Here is an 18083-nt window from a genome sequence, read left to right on the forward strand (position 1 = left end):
TGTCCTCTGAATGAATAACAGCTCCTAGCCATCAATCTGAAATTCCACCTGGCACAACAGAACATCCTACCATCCCCTTGAAGAAATAAGGGCAACACCTATTGAATGTGATTGCACCACAAGATTTATAGACATGGGAAGTTGCTACTTGTATATCATACCTTTGGGGCCTAATTCTCCAAAATACAAACAAAAATGAAAGCAACCCCTTGCATACTTGAAAAATAATGGACTTATTTGCTCTGGTTTCAATTTCTGTGCCTACATGCTAGAAAAAACAAGACACCAAATGTTATATTAGTAAGTACGTCCAACTCTATTTAGATCTAGAGCACTGGTTCTCAACTGAGTGCCTTGAGTTTTTAGACTCAAAGCACACCTCGTTAGACTTGAGGCACCCCTTGGAACTTGCCAGCACTTAATTTTCACTCTCTTTTCACTCCGGAAAAATAACAGAGTAGCCCATCTGTTGCAAAGAGCTCAGAAAGACCACAGCTGGGCAGAATGATTTTAACATTATGGATTCCTATTTTAAAGCTCTGGGTTTATCTTGAGGATCATGTTTCACACTTAAGAGTGCTAGTATTGAATGGCACCCCATGGCACACTTACAAGCTCCACCCTGGCTGAGAATCACTGGTGTAGAAATTACAGCAGGCAAGCCAAAGACTAAATGGACTGGCATGGTTTGTGTGTGTGATAGCTGCCTTCTTGGCAGTAATGTGACTTGGCCAAGAAGCCTACGAGCTTCCCCTACCCACCCACCCACTCCTCCTCATGCTCTAGGTTTGGAAATACAGGCAGTCCTCAGACTTAGACACAACTGGTTCCTGAAAACTGCATCTTAAGTCGAAACATTGCAACTTAGAACCAATTTTCTCATAAGAAACAATGTTATAAATGGGGGATTGGTTCCTGAACCAAGGCCTGATACCCTGTTTTCACCAAAAATAACCCATAATATTGTACTCAATCAATTATAGATGAGTATTATAGCTACATTAATGTATTTATATTGTAAATAGCAATCATATTGATTTGGGAAGACTTCTTTGAGGTGACTTTGCTGGACTTTTTGAAGGGCTCTTGGCTGGAGTCTTCTCAGGAGTCTTGGCTGCAGGTTCTTCTGGAGCCTCGTCTGCTTTCTTAAAGAAAGTGCCCAAGCAAGCTTGGACAGATGTTCTCCAGGGAGATGAGCGACACAGAGAACTTGTTCGCTGGCGTGACGTCACGTTGGATCAAGTGTTGTAAAGTCAAAATTGACATCAGAAAGTTGAAACCGGGTGTCAGTTTATAAACCTTGTAAGTGTGAAACGTTGTAACTCGAAACGTTGTAAGTTGAGCACTGCCTGTATACCAGTGAGGCTCCTTTTTTGTTCCTAGAGCACACCAGAGAGACAAGTGTTGAGATCAGCCACAGAGGGATGCTCTGGGGTATTCTCAGCCAACAAAGATGTCCTTATGAGGACACAATGCCACCACAGTGGAAACCAGCCTGGAATGCTTGGCATAACATGCTGAATGCTTGCCATAGCAGCTAAGATACTGAGGAACTAGCCACATCTCCTTGATAACTACCTCGCTAAAAAGAGGTTCTTCAGCATGTGCTTCAGGGAAGTCAAGTTATTTACATGCTTGAAGTCAGATCTGTGCTTAAATTCCTTGTGAAATGAGGCCCAAGGTCCTGTTCCTCACCATTAACAAACGGGATGCATTTCTTAAAGACTGTAGAGAGCAGAGTTCTGAACTGAAGTTGCAACAAAAGGAAACAGCTCTTTGATTCTGGGCATTTTTCATCCTCCACCTTCTCTCCAAGGCATCAGATGCTGACCACAACCAAAGGTGGGAGTTGGGACTGGGATGAGCTAGTGATTCTGCTGGTGCTTAGAGACTTCTCAGGAACCCGGCTCAAGGTCGACTTGATCCCCAGAACAGGGCAAGAAAGAAATTCTTCTCCCTAACCCAGCCCCAGGTCAGATTGGCAAGGTCTGCATGGGTTTTTACCTCCTTCTGTTCCTTATGAGCATAGATCCTGGTTTTCTGTCACTTAAAAAAATCCCCAGTTTCCAGGTTAAAAAAAAGTAACCCCAAATCCCCATTTTTCCATGACTAAAATGAAACTACATACTGACAGTGGTGTTTCTTTTCAACCATGGAAAAATGGGGATTTGGGGTTACTTTTTTTAACCTGAAAATTGTGGATTTTTTTTTACTAGAAAAAACCAGGATACCTGCTTAGGAGGTATGGACCTCTTCCAAAAATCATCTGGGCATATATTAACCAGACATTTTTCTGCCATCACAGTGGTAGGACATTGGTAGCGCTCCTGTTTCCCCTGCTTTTTACCTGCAGACTGTTGCAGGGTGGTTTTGATTTGAACTTTTCTAATGTACTTTAGGGCTGTTCAATGAGGAGTTCCAGTAGATGATTTTTAGAGCTGTTCAGATGGACAGATGCCTGTGAATACAGGGGTCTGATAAACACTATCCAGCCAAGCTTAGGAACCAGGAGTGATCTATGGGAGGCTTCTTCAGTTCTGTAGGGGCCATCTCATACAGCTCCAAAAATTATTTTATAACAGCTATTCTAACTCCATGCCTGCTACTACTAATCTAGGGACTGAATTTTTCGTCTACTTCCAGCCTATATATTTACGAAGAAAACTTTAACCAGTGGGTTCTCTGTGGACTAATCCACTTACCTACTCGAATCCTAATAAATATGATTGATAGCACGCACAAATTATGGGTCAAAATGTTCTTGTATGTAGGTAAAAGCATCTGATTTTCTGTAAGCTCTGAAACTGTTTATCGCTTCCACTAACATCCTTGTCAAATAAACTGATTTAGTAATAACGGAGTTTGCAGCAGCCAGTAGACTTCAAAATGTAATGTATTCAACAATTTTCACCAGCCTTTTAAAATATCTTTAGGTTCCCAAATAAAACCCACAACCAAATAAAAACCACATATTTCCTGCTGTTTTGCCAAGTGCTCTAAATTACTCTCACAAAGGGCTTTTCTCTATTACTGCTGATTTTGAAGGATTGCTGGCCAGAAGATGACTATTCCCTTTGAGGCACAATCATCATAATGAAGCCTTTTGAATATTTTCACAATGTGCAAGTAGGTGCAGCTATCCTGGTGCTTAGAAACTGGCATCTGGAAAACCCGGGTTCAGGTTCACCCACTGCCTGAGTCAGAGCACAGCCTTCCAGCCCAATATATGTCTGAACTGGACTAGAGGACCTTTGGGGGTCCCTTGCAGTCCTACTTCTCTGTCACTGCCTGCTGTACCATAAGGCGAAGATACTGGAACAAGCTCAGATCTAGGCCTAGGCACAGCACCTCACACTGGAATGAGTAAAACTAACCCAGAGGGAAATCAAGCTGACCCAGCCAAGGGCTTCTGGCATCAAGCGAGTTCAAGTATCAAAATCAGGTAGCCAGCAGAGCAGAGATGGGAACTAGGGTCTCCAAACACCCAATCTAACCACCATGCCATAGTCTCTTCCTTACAGGCATCTCTTTACCTTCCCAACAAAACTTTTGTCAAAGCAAATGCACTGCCACAAAATCACATCAGCTTTAAGAAAACAACACATTTTCCTGAAAGCGCTCCAATCAGCGACTGTTGGAACAACACTGGGGGACACGGCGATTACTCTTTCAGAACAGGGTAAATGAAAAGCTGCAATAAATGACAATCCAGAATGAGCCAGTCACTTTCTTCTACCGAGCTGTGGTTATTGACTGCAAATTCTCTAGGTGAAACTGTAAAGACTATAGTTGCCAGGAGTGACGGCTATCATTAAAGCAAAGCATTCACCTGTTGTCAATGAAATTTTCCGAGCTTGGTGTTCATCTCAAAAGTGAAATTTGCTGGGAAAAGTTAAGTAAACGTTCCCTCATTTCAAAGTGTTGTTCTAGTCTAGAAGTAACTATAACATTGTCACCAGTGTGTTTCCTGCTCACCGCGTCTCAGTTACTTCCGTATCCGTTTCCCACTTGTTTGGTGGGGTGGAGGGGTTCTGACTGCCAGCTCTGACTTCAAGCTGGGCCGAGTGCGGTTTTTTCTAGTTCATGCATCAATATTTATAATCCTGACCCCACCGAGAGAGATCATTTGAAGTTCAAATGCCATGTGAGCAGGCATCCTCTGTATGCATTCAGGTTAAACTTCTGTAACTGGAACTTAAGCGCGTGATTGTGTTCATTATGCAAAACTATCACAATCTCTCTCAACATCATCTCCTAGATATGTTGCCTATGAAGGATAACACATAATAATTAAAAAGCCTTTGTCACTGAAGAAAGTGGATGGGATTTCCTGGTTGTAAAAAGCAGAACTGAGGTGTCATTTTCCTCTATTACTTTTCAGACTAGAATGACCCTAACTAGGAATAAGGATTTCTGAGGGTGATATCTTTTACTGGACCAACCATGTCACTGGGATAAAGTTAAACAACTTGTGAATGCAAGACTTTCTTCCTCAGGTCTCGGATCACAGAAACCAGGAACAGTACAGAAGCTATATTTTCCAGATGTAGCGGGCAAGTTCTACCATGAAAAGAGCTGTAATATCTTAGCCAGAGTCCAGGCAGCCTTAAGCCTTGGTTGTAAACTCCTAATGGCCTGCGTAACTTTGATTTAGAAAAACTTTTTGAGTGGAAAGTTACTAGATTTACACTTTAGGCAAAGGAAAAAGTGGATTTGAAGTTTGCAGCAAATTCACCAATGATTTTTGAGTTACAAGCTACCAAAAAAATCATCTTGTCTGGATGAAATGTGCGGTTCTTTATCACTGATAAAAAAAAATGTGCTTGTTTACTGTGTGGGCAGCCTCAGTTTTCCCATAGTTGTAACCATTCATTTCCTTGCTTTTCTTTGTTTCTGCAGGCTTTGGAAGCAGTGGGATAAACGGAGTTGTCATTTAATGACCTCAATGGATTGGCATTTGGAATGGCAGTATAAACTGTTAACAGACCTAGGTGACCGTGGTAAGCTGGGCAAGCAGAAAAGATATACGGCATGGGCTTTTCCCTATTTTGCAGGTTAAAAACCACCAGATATTCTCTCTTCATGTTCTCCTCCACCCCTTTAAGCAAAACCAGGAAACTAAATACACCGATCTTGTATTAATAAAACAGGAGCCTGAAGAGTTGAACCCCATGAACATGGCAAGGAACATACTGGCTCTATTTTAAATGACTGGGACTTTGCTATTGATTTTGACAGGCCCAGGATTTCATTCACTAGGTTTATGTCACCACAAGCAGGAATTACAAGGGTTGTTTTCAATATCAAAGCTAACTTAGCCATGTTCCCTACATATAGCATTATACACGTTTATTTTTAATGGTTATACTTGTAGCTACATTTAAATGTTTATGACATAAAATGATTCCCTCAATGGGGTACACAGCAGAAGGCTAAGTCTAGTTATTAATTAGCAGCATATACACTTTACAGCTATTCTGAAATTTTTCACGCACGATCTAATAATGCCTTCACTATTCACTTTTTTATTACTTAATCAGGTTTGCCAAAGCCAGATTCTCTTTACCCCAAATGCAAGTTGCTAGTCCATCTGTTCTGGTCATATTGGGTATGAGTTTGTATGAATCCTATAAGGATAGATTCACAAGGCATTCACACACTTAATCCTACAGGTTTATTGGGAGGTTTGATACAAACCTCAGCCCATATTTGCATTCAAATTGAACCTGAGGTTGCCTTCAAGTGATTTCAAGGTTCAGGGTAAACATTTCAGATAGCTCCAGTCCAGTAAAGAGTACAGATAATATTACCTTATCTTCAGTGTACAGATTCATTCACTGATTACATCTTTGTTAATTCTAGGATAGAAAATGATCAGCTCTGACATACTCTCTTAGTGGAAAGCATAACCCAGTTGCTATTCTATGACATTTCAGTCACTAGGTTCCTTGGCAATATCCAACAGGAAAAAATGATTTTTTAAGGATGAGCCCTTTTAAAATAAATTGTTGAATTCTGCATAGAGTCCCTCTCCAATACATGATTAAAGGCGATAAAAACAAGGCAATAATGAATAACTCTTTTAATAGTGTGTGCATTTAGACTGGGATATCAGCTTGCTTTAGGTGTGGATAAAGACAATATTTATTTCGTTAGGGATTTCCCCCTCACATCATACTCCCTAAATCTTATCCTTGGCTTTGAAACCTGCAGCTATAGGCATCTGCCATCACAGTTATGTTCCAGGAAATCTAGAGGACATCAGCTTTACTGGTACTAGTCCAGGACCTGAACCTTGTCAGTGCCAGTCCAGGATTTCATCAGTGCAAGGTCAATGCAAACACTGCCCTTCCTGTAGGAAATTCTTAGAAGCAACTCCCTGGACTTTTGTTTTGAATCACAGAAAGCTGCTTCTGGAAACCTTGGATGCAGTTTCAAATCTGACTGGGGTTATCACAGATCAAATCACAACCATCTGAGCATAACAGGGAGAACACTGCACACCCCATAAGCACCAGGAGTGTGAGGTGATGTCTATAGCACACACTCCCAAGACCAAGAAGTAAAAATGCCTTCTAACATTAGCTCTGCATGAAGAGCCCTGAGAACGGGCAAGGAAAACAAACACACATTAAGAAGTATATAGACATTCCAGTATATTTTGTGGATGCATATGTAAATGGATCTCCACATGTATTAATGGATCTGCGCAGACACAGAGAGCATTTATACATGTACCTTTTCATCCAGTGGGTTGGCATAGACTCGATTAATCAAATCTGCTCTACATGCGAGCTGGCAGACTCTGCGCTGTGGTGCATGCAGTTGTATGAGTGCAAAATGCGCGTCAGCACACAGAAAATGGTGGTGGTACGCTTTTGAACTAAACCACTTTTGAGGTGGTTTAGTTCCAAAGTGTCACTGCTATTTTCTGCATGCTGACATGCATTTTGCCACTTATACAACTGTCTGCATTGCAGCACTGTGCACTTTTGAAAGCATCAAGCGCTGTAGTGCAAACGTGTATAAATGCCCAAATAGACTGAATCACAGCATTAGCTCAGAAAGCATCCAGCACAACACAGATTGACCTCTCAGAATTTCTCATACTATTCTATGGTCCCCTGGGAAATTATTAATGTACAATCTTGTAAAAAAAACACCATATAAAACCTTTTCAGAATGGAGTTCTAAACCATGTGTACCTGACTGTATTATTCGCTCAGGGGTCCCTACCTTGCAAAAGAAAAAGCCAAGCATATATTTAGCAATTACTAAACAAGATGGAGGGAAGTGGTCTCAAAACCAAGTTTTTCTAGCCTTTAAAGTGTTATGGTTAAGAAGTATCTAAAAAATAAATAAATAAATAAAATTAAAAAGAGCTGCCCCTGGAGCCCAATTTTTGTTGTAGTCAGACTGGGGTAAACCTGGGTAAACCACCATTTGTATCAGTCAAGTAACTTGAACAAGTAGAAGATCAGAATTGGGCCCCCAGTGAATAGTCTCTGTGATCTCTGCTAAGTATATCAATGACAGTAAGGCTAGGAACAGAAATTACACATAAACCGGCATAAGTGATTGGAAACTGGTTCAAATCTGTAACTCAACAGAAGTTCAGCATACCTAAACCACTTTCAAAGTGGCCAAAGCCAGTTTAAGATAAGCCTGGATGGATGTAGCAAGAGACTGAACTGACTTAACTGATAAACCAATTCAACTTCTGTCTCAGATCCCCTCTAGATTCAAGTTAACTCACAATACCCCAGCATCCCAGAATGCTTTGCACATCCCCCACAACCCCACCCCACCCCACCCCTCTCAGGGAGGGTGGGCTAGCCTTGACCCAAACTTTCTGCTCCAGCCCAGCAGTGAGGCATGCTCTATCGCTCCCCTGCTCCTGCTTCTGGCCTAGGCCACTGCAGGCATTTGGCTGCATTTCCAGAATCAAAAGTGAATGTCTGTTCACTTGCTTATCAGTTCAATCTTCACAACTCAAGCTAACTTGTGAAGACTGAATCAATTCAGCCTCAGAATTTTTGATGGTCTGTACTTAGCCTAAAGGTTTATTCCTGCTACCATGTTCATCATGCCAGCTATAAAGGAGTTAACTACAATATGTTTTACTCCCTCCCATCATACATTCAGGTGGAGGTTCTAGCACTGGCAGCTTTATGGGGAGCATAGGGAAAAGGGGAGGCTGTTTTACCCAATAACCAGTCCATTTGTACAGATATCAATAAGTAAATCAACATGGAACTCCACAAGGCCACTTAGGGGGTCACTTCAATGACAACAACCCAATTTATGCCAATGGCTCTCAACCTTTTCAGACTCGAGGCACCTCTCCATAACTTTTGTGATTGAGCAGCACCTCATTTCAAGAAATGATATATTTATTACAGTGCTTACCCCCCTGCAGAGGGCAGGGAAGCAGCCAGGCAAGGAAGAGCCTAAGACTACAATTATTTCCTCACACCTACTTATCTCCTTACCCACTGCAACACCCTTCAAAATATCTCCTGACACCCCAGAGTGCCCTGGCACCCTGGTTGAGAATCACTGTTTTAAACAAGTAGGAGAAATGTCTAAAACATAGTAGAGTAATTAGCAGAAATGTGCTACCTCCTCAGCAACACAAAAGGGAAAACATAGATGGAAAAAATAATAAAATCCCAGAAAGCTTACCAGCTGGAAGAAGGAGCTGCAATGAACAATTACAAACTGCAAAATGGCAACTTTAGGGGCACAACTGCTTACCTTTCCCAAATTTAAAGGGCCAGAGCCTAGAAAGGCATGCTGGGAAAAAAGTTCTTTCAAAAGAGCACTCAAAAGGCATAGTGGGAATTAAACAGTAAAAAAAGGAAAGTGCTTTGTAGAAATACAGCTGCTGTTGCTGCCATTTTATCAGAGTTTTATCAGAGTTGTGCAATTACTTAAGTGTCCTTGAATGTCAGATTGACTGATTCAAAATTAGCTTGTAGGCTAAATCTATTTGAACGTGTTTTGCTTTCTCTTGTTTTTGTTTGATTCATACTAACAGCACTGGATTTCTGCTTGAAAATTACTTCTCATAGCAATACTGCAGCTATGTTATATCCTGTACTAGAAGGGCACTAAAGTATTGAATTGTAGTCCAAATACAATATACTTAATAATACTGGAGACCATAAACTGAGTTATTTTTTCCTCTGCCGTACCTATATACCAGTTTATTATATAGGCTTGCTTTGAAATCTTTATGAAACATAAGCACACAGAGGTGGACAACAAGATCAAGAAAAAACATATTTCCGGTGAAGCAGTATGTTCTCCCAAAGTAGGGACCAAGATTAGAACAGTGCTTATGCACTGACTTGCTTTAAATCATTTACGTTCAATTTCTCAAAATGCCTCTTAGGCAGAGGTGCAGGCACTAATTCCTAAAAAATTTAAGCTCAGCTCCAAAATCACTGGATCTTTTTTAAATGTAGATCCTAATACATCTGAGCCTCAGTTTCCCTGTCAGTAAAATGGCAGTGCTGGGAAGACTGGGCAAATCATAGATGAAATTTTAGCCTCATCTAAGTCAACAATTTTTGCAAATTATGACCTAAAGAGTTACTAAAGTCTGTTCATGCAGAGATGGGACTTCTTGAGAAAGTCTTGATTTAGAAGGCAAGATGTTTTTTCATAGTATCATAGTGCTTAGGACTGGAAGGGACCTAAACACATCATCAGGTCCAACCCCCTGCCCTGGATAGGAATGGGTTCCAGGGTCATATCACCCCAGCCAAATATCTGTCCAGCCTCCTCCTGAAGACCCCCAAGGTAGGAGAGAGTACCACTTCACTTGGGAGCCCATTCCAGAGCCTTGCAGCCCTAACTGTAATGTCTCCTTATGTCCAGCCTGAACTTTCTCTCTAACAATTTGTGGCCATTATTCCTAGTAACCCCGGGGTGGTGCCTGAGGGAACAGAGCCTCCCCCAATTCTTGCTGGTCCCCCCGGTGAGTTTTTAAATAGCCACCAGATCCCCTCTCAGCCTTCTCTTGTGGAAACTGAATAGCTTCAGGGCCTTTAGCCTCTCCTCATAGGGCCTGCCCCATTGACCCTTGACCATGCGAATGGCCTTCCTCTGGACCCTCTCAATGCTAGCCACATCCCTCTTGAAGTGCAGTACCTAGAACTGAATGCATACTCCAACTGTGGCCTAACCAATGCCGCATAGATGGGAAGGATCACCTCCCTGGACCAGCTTGTGATGTATCTGTAGATGCACGACAAGGTGCAGTTAGCCTTACTGACTGCTGTAGCGGAATGCCGGGCTAGCGGTTCCGGCACCACTTGGGGAGCCATGGGCTTTGCGGAGCAGGTGAGCGCACGGCTTGTGGGGCGGGATTGGAGGTAGCTTTATAACCGCCCTTGAGGTTCGCCGAGCTGGCGCAAGTAGATGACTTAGAGTAAGTTGTTAGTTTTCTTTGTAATAAGTCTATAGGATGTCTGTTGGGTCATGGGGTTCCGGAGCTAGCCCTTGCTTTCCAACACTGGAACTAGTCCAATGTTAGGTGCGGCTGCCAGCTCCTTAAGTCCCAGAGCTGGTCAATGGCTCATTGAGATGGGATGTTAGTAGTAGAAGTTATTACAGAGCAGATATAAGGTGAAGTAAAAATTTGTTTTATTCACTCACCTGGCCTCTTTCGAATAAGAGGGGAGGCCAGCTGGAATGAAGTTGCAGTAAATATAAGTATAGAGAGTGTAGATATGCTGTCTAAGCTACGAAGAGAGGCAGTCGAGAAGTGGAGTCTCCGATGGTTCTTCAGTTATAGTATGCTGGATACAAAGGGGGTCTGTTGGTTCACAGGGTTCCGGAGCAAGCCCTTGCTTTCCAACACTGGAACCAGTCCAATGCTAGGTGCGGCTGCCTGCTCCTTAAGTCCCAGAACTGGTCAACAGCTCATAAATGGGATGGTGAATACAAAACTGTGACATGGTGAATCGTTGTCGATTGTTGAATTTTCGAGGCCTTGGTTTTCGCTGGGATACGCCCAGGCGGGGAGGCTGAGAACTGGCTGCAGGGTGATCAAGCCTACAGGATCGTCCAGTTGTCGTCTCTGCTACTTCCTGCCTCTTTGCCTCTTTTATAGATGTTGGTTGGACTGCCTCTGTGACACTAATTATGATATAAGCTAAGCATACAGGGATAGGATAGTTTCTTTTACACAGTAATTGCTAGGCAGATTTTCTACATAAGTTTTGTTTCTGCAGAAACAACACTTCTAGATAAGAAATGAAATTTACAGAATGCTCATGTGTAGCTCGATACAAGTGGAGAAAAGTACAAAGCGTTCATTTTGATTAAAAGCCAAAACTTCAAGGTTACATAAATGTGACAGTGCTGCGCGGCAGTTATACAGAAAAAAAAATAAAACAGTTACAACCGCTTCCTCACATTGGCGGCTCATGTTCATCCTGGAGTCAACAACGACTCCAAGTTCCCTTTCTGCCACTGTAATGTTGAGAAGGGAGTTCCCCAGCCTATAGGTGTGTTGCAGATTCCTTCTCCCTAGATGCAGCACCTTGCATTTGTCTGCATTGAATGCCATCCTATTCTCATCTGCCCACCTTTGTACTTTGTCTAGATCTAGCTGAATTCTGTCCCTCCCCTCCAGCATGCCCACCTCACCCCACAACTTGGTGTCATCAGTGAATTTCAACAGCGTGCATTCCACATCCACATCCAGATCGTTGATAAAGATATTAAACAGTACAGACCCCAGGAACGAGACCTGGGGGACTCCCCACAACCCTCCAGGTCAAAAATGGCCCATCCACCACCACTCTCTGGGCGCAATCATCTAGACAATTTGCCACCCATCTGGCTGTGTAGGCATCAATGCCACAGTCACCAAGTTTTTTTAAGAGAATGTGGTGGGAAACTGTGTCAAAGGCCTTCTTAAAGTCCAGGAAGACAACATCCACCCCGACACCCTCATCCAGGGACTTTGTGACCTGATCATAAAAAGAAACCAGGTTAATCAGGCAGGATCTGCCCATGTTGGTTGCCCCTGAGCATTACCTCCTCTGCTGGGCCCTTGCAGATGTGCTCTTTGATAATTTTCTCAAAGGTCTTCCCAAGGACCAAGGTAACACTGACAGGCCTATAATTGCCAGGATCCTCCTTTCTCCCCTTCTTGTAAATTGGGACCACACTGGCCCTTTTCCAATCCTCTGGTACCTGACCAGTGCCCCATGAGTGCTCACAGAGTTGTGCCAGGGGCCCCGCTATGACCCCACCAATTCCCTCAGCACCCTCGGGTGAAGAGCATCTGGACCTACTGATTTAAACACATCCAGCCCCTCCAAAAGTTCCCTAACTAGGTCATCCCTGACCCTAGGCATGGCGATGCCTCCCCTGGGTTCATCCACAATTCTAGTGGGGGAAATGTCCCGGTCCCTGTTCAGAAATATGGAGGCAAAGAATTCATTAAAGAGGTCAGCTTTTTCATTTGCTGCTATCACCAGATTGCCAAACCTATCCTGTAGGGGCTTCATATTACCCAGTGCCTTCTTCTTACTTTCTATACATTTGAAAAAGGACTTTATATTATCTTTAATTATGTTGTTAGCCCTAGCTCCATCTCTGCCTTGGCCTTCCTAACAGCCTCCCTGCAGTCCCAAGCAATGGAAGTGTAATCCTCCTTGGTGTTAGCCCCTTGCTTCCACTGTTTGTATGCCTCCTTTTTTGCCCTCAGACATCCCTGGATGCTTTTGCCGAGCCATGAGGTCTTCTTAGCACCCCTTCCCCCTTGGTGCACGTTGGGACTGACTCCCTTTGAGCTTGGAGGATCATCTCCTTGAGGAACAACCACCTATCTTGGACTCCCATCTCATTGAAGCTCTGAGACCCAAATGCCTCTCCTACTAACCTTCTTAGCTTACAGAAGTCAGCCCTCCTGAAGTTAAGGATCTCAGCCTTGCTGCTTGCTTTCACCACCCTGCACTGGATAGTAAATTCCAGCAGGCGATGATGACTGTCACCCAAGTACTCGCAGACCCCTTGCCAGCAAGTCCAGCAAGGCATTCCCCTGGTGGGCCTATGCACCTGCTGGGTTAGGTGCAGGTCCTGTATCCAGGCTAGGAACCTCTGTGAGTGATCAGACCTGGCTGACTGCTCCTCCCAGCAGATGTCTGGGTAGTTTAGGTCACCCATGACAATCACATCCCTTGACTTTACAGCCTCCATGAGCTGACCTGAGAATTCATCCCCTGGTGAGGCTGCCTGTAGTAGATGCCCACTATCAAGTCCCTTTCCCCATGCCTCCCTTGCATTCTTACCCATAGCACCTCATTTTGCCCCTCCTCTGACCCCATCCTGATCATTAAGGAGGTATATTGCTCTTTGACGTATAGCACTACACCCTCCCCCTCCCCTTTTCCCTGTTCTGTCTCACCTGTACAGCCTGTATCCCTTGATATCCAGTGCCCAGTCATGGGTAGAATCCCACCAGGTTTCTGTGAGCCCCACTAGGTCTAGGTTTTTGCTAGCTAGCAGGAGGGTGAGTTCCTCCTGCTTATTCCCCATGCTTTAAGCATTTGTGTTGAGGCATTTGAGGCCTCCTGTAGATGCCTGTGATGCCCCACTTGTTCCTAAGTCTGCCCTGGCCCCTGTCACTTATCTGGGTACTACCTGTGTACACCTGGCTTGATGGCAAAGTGTCCTCATGTTCCTCTGCATCTCCATCCCCCAGTGAAACTAGTTTAAAGCTTGCCGTACAAGATCAGCCAGCCTGGAAGAAAAAACATGCTTACCTTTTGGGGAGAGATGAAGACAGTCCCACCTGAGCATATCCTCTGTTCAGAAATGTGGGTCATGGTCCAAGAACCCAAGGTCTACTTGGTAACACCAGCTCTAAAGCCACCAGTTGATCTCACTGATGCATGCCTTGTGGCGCCATCTGCATCTGCTCACTGGAAGGATAGAAGAAAAAACCACTTGTGCCCCGTATCCTTGAGCTTTGCCCCTAGAGCCCCTGGCCACATCATTCATTCCCACATGGATGAAGACCATGGGATAATGATCAGAGAGTCAGATGAGGTCTGGGATCATCTCTGTGACATCTTGAATCCGAGCTCCAGGCAGGCAACAAACCTCACATGCCATGGGATCAGAACAACAGATGGGCCCCTCCGTTCCTCTTAGGATAGAATTGCCAATGATGAGAACCCGGTATCTCTTCCTCTTGGTGTTCTGGTAGCTCTTGGCCTGTGCCGTGCTTGGAGTGGCATCGGCTCCCTTCGAGGCATCCTCTCGTACCTCCTCCTCCACAGTTGTCAGGACCTCATACCTGTTCTCCAGCTGTACCTGGGGAGCTGACACTGAGGTAGCACAAGTAGCCCTGGCTCTGGAGGTGACCATCTGCCATATCTCTGTGGCAGGTCCCTCCCAGGTGGCTTCTCTAGGTTCCTGACCCTTCAGAGAACAAAAGTACCCATCAATTTTGTCTTCTGCCACCCTAATCCCCCACAGGCTGCTGACCTTTCTTTAGGATACATGGCCATTATTTTCTCTACCTATTTTACAGTGTTCTGGATTTCCTGAATGGATAGTCAGTTTTGCTAGATATTTCTTTCTCCCATGTTCTGTTAGGTTAAAGTAACTTGGAGTGTCTCTCAGCCTAAGTAGAGACAGTCAAAAAGCTCAAGGCTGAATTGATTCAATCTTTGCAGGTTAGTCTAAGCTGTGTATATTAAACCAATAAGCAAGTAAACAAGCATTCACTTTTGATTCCTGAAATGCAGCCACATGCTTGCTATAGCCCAGGTCAGAAGCCAAGAGGTGCTAGAGCATACCTCTCTGCTTGGTGAGAGCAAACAGCTTGAGCCAAGACTAGCCCACCCACTCTGCAAGAGGGGAGTTTGTGGGACAATTGTAAAGCATCCTGGGATGCTAAGGGACTGTGAGGTAACTTGAATCTGGAGGTGATCTGAGACAGAAGTTCAATACAGTGATTTAACCTAAATCACTTAAATCTCATACTACATCCATCTAGGTTTATCTTAAACTGATTTCAGCCATTTTGAAAGTGGTTTATGTGCACTGAACTTCTGTTGTGTTACAAATTTGAACTGGTTTCCAATCTCTTATACTGTGATAATTTATACTATATAACTTATACTATATAACTTATGCACAATTTCTTTCCCTGCCCATGTCCAAACTTATTGTTGCGTAGCTGAAAAGGCCCATGGTGGAGTATGTTGAGGGCACACAAAGAGCATTATTCTAATGTTTAGTTCAGACAAAGTAATCTAACAGAAAATCCCATTATGCATGCGCACACACATATTTCAACATTAATAACTTCCAGGATACTGATCTAAACTCCTTCAAGCTCATCTAACTCTTAGATCTCTTTGAGATCTAGGCAATAAGCCAAGCTTGATCAAAATATTTTCAAGCCTTATGGATGTATGAAGGAATGGTGGGTTTTTTGGTTGTCAAGTAAGGTTGTTATGTATCACTATGAATATGATACAATGCCTCAAGTGTTCCAGGTTCCTCATATTTATTACATTTCTTATTACATATAAAAAGACAAGGTGCCTGTCTTGAAGATCCTACAGTCTGATTTTAAATAAAATGCACCAAAAGGGATAACAAAATGGCACAGAAGAGCTGAAGAGGAAGGACAAGGGTCTATAGCAAGAATGGATAGAGGTGAAACCAAACTCAAAAACTTCTCTTGAAATTTAATTCCACAAAAAAATTGCCTCTGGGAAAAGAGCAAGAATAGAAAATGTCAGCCCAAAGGCATATGAAAAAATTATGAGCAATTGAAAAACAAGGGAGAAGAATTATAATGGAAGATACATTTATCTCCAGCAATTGCTATCGCTTCTACAATGATACCCGAGAATGGAAGCGCAAAGGCAACACGTGACCTCTGTTCGAGCAAGACACACTGTGTAACCAAACATGTCTGTCATATTAGCCTGAGGTACCTAGAAACTAATGACCACAGGAATCTACAACTGCTACATTATTAAGTGGTTAGGTGCTAGCACACCATAGCATAATGTTTGTCACACTTCTTTAGCACAGTATCATATGCCTCTGCATTTCTCCCTTGAAACAGAGCTATTTTTCATTAAAGATCTATCAAAATAATGGGCTTAATTCTTCCTTTATATCCCTATACAACCCTCAGTGTATTTCCTATATGCATCCACTTTTAAATCAGATACAGTAGAATGAATAGAGTATCAAAAGCATCATCTCCCATCAAACACTTGATTTTAAAATTTATATTAAGTGAGGCAGATCGGGTTGTAAATAGAGGAAAACACTATTTTAGGCTCTCTTGCAACTTCTCATGTTACTGAAATGTTTAACTTGTGTGGAAAATCAGATGGGTCTGGAAATTTGCCCAGAACAGTTGCCAACTTAGTGTGTATCTAATACTCTGTATTCTCTAAATATAGGTCTTTTATTCTTGAATGAGCATGAGCTGAGGAAGCTATTCCACTATTTACTGCATGGTTCTCGTTTTCTCTTCCTAAACCCAGTGTTCAAATTGAGGAGGAAATAAAAGAACCACTGTTCTCCCTGTTAAAATTAATTTCATTAATAAACAAGAAAGGAAGTCCTGCTTTGTTCAGTGATTTTTTGGGGGGAGGTCTTCATTTTGGAAACAGTTTCTACATAGGAATTGCCATGGGTCCATCTCCAGTATCCTGTCTGCCAGTGCCTAATGCCAGCTGATTCAAGGGAAGATACAATCAATCCTATAACAGTGAGCTATGAAATAATCTATTTATAAATATCACTTCTTCTTAACTCTAAGCAGCGTGTGGTTGCCCATGCCTGGAAGCAGGAAAGTTTATATTGCTTAGTTTTTACCCTATCGCACATAACCACAGATGTTCTCACTAACCATATCCAATTCTAATCCTTTTTGGAAGTCTGCTAAACTCTCTGACTTGGTGATATCTTGTGGCCAAGTTTTCCACAGATTGATTATAACTTTGTACAACAAAGGATCTGATTTTACAAGTTTGAAACGTATTGCCTTTCAATCTCCTCGGTAACTCATGGGTGAGGAGGAAGGGTACGAGCAATGCCTGATTTCTGTTATCTAGGCCATTCATTTTTTTTTTAGACACCTATCATGTTGCTTCTCATTTGTTTCTCCTCACAAGTAACCAGTACTCATGGTTCAAGCTCTCTTTTTACAGAGCTTTTTGCACCTCAAAGCATTTTGGTTCCCTGTTAGCACCCTTTTCTTTTCCTCCTACTTTGCTTAGAAACATTGGATAGCAAGGGATCCCCTGAGTCATCAAGTCCTGGCACCTGCTGTCGCCAACAATCCTATCCAAAAATCCTTTTCTTGACCTGGTCAAGTTTAATCTTAAAATCAGTTAGGTGGTTTGCCCCGCAACTCCTATGAGGAGGCTGTTCTAGAACCTCATGGCTCTGAAGGTTTGAAACCTTCTCATTTTCAGCCTAAATTTCACCACAGCCAGTTTTTTCCCCATTTGTTCTTCTACTGATTCTGTCCTTTGGTTTAAATAGCAATTCCCTCTCTCTGGTGTTTATCATCTTCATACGTTTAGAAAGGGCAATCACGTCCCCTCTCAGGCTTTGTTTCCCTAGACCAGATAAACCAATCTCAGTCTCCTCCCAGGAGATAAGCTGTCTATTCCCTCTTTGGAGATTGCATTCTGAACAGGATGTGCCGCTGACGTCCAGAATGGCCTTATAGATTCAGAGATTCAGAGATATTAGGGTCAGAAGGGACCTCAGCAGTAGGCCTGTGTGAAGTGGCTAGTATTCTCTTTGGGTTTGGATTCAGTCAATTCAAGAGACTGTGATTCAATTCAGTGATTCAAATCACCGGCCAGAACCAATTCAGCCAAATCTCTGAATTGGACAGGCCCCAGCCCCCGCCCACTCTCCCAGCCCCTCCCAGCCCCAGCTCCTCGCTCTTTAAAAAAAAAAAAGCCCGAGACTCACTGGCTGCTGCCAGGCAAGGGGGCAATCCCCGCTGCCCCCTGCTGCCCCCCTGCTGCATGGGGAGCTCTGCCATGAATCCCCTGACCCCCATT

Source organism: Crocodylus porosus, unplaced genomic scaffold (genome assembly GCF_001723895.1).
Source record: "Crocodylus porosus isolate Cpor-Errol unplaced genomic scaffold, CroPor_comp1, whole genome shotgun sequence".
NCBI classification, from domain to species: domain Eukaryota; kingdom Metazoa; phylum Chordata; order Crocodylia; family Crocodylidae; genus Crocodylus; species Crocodylus porosus.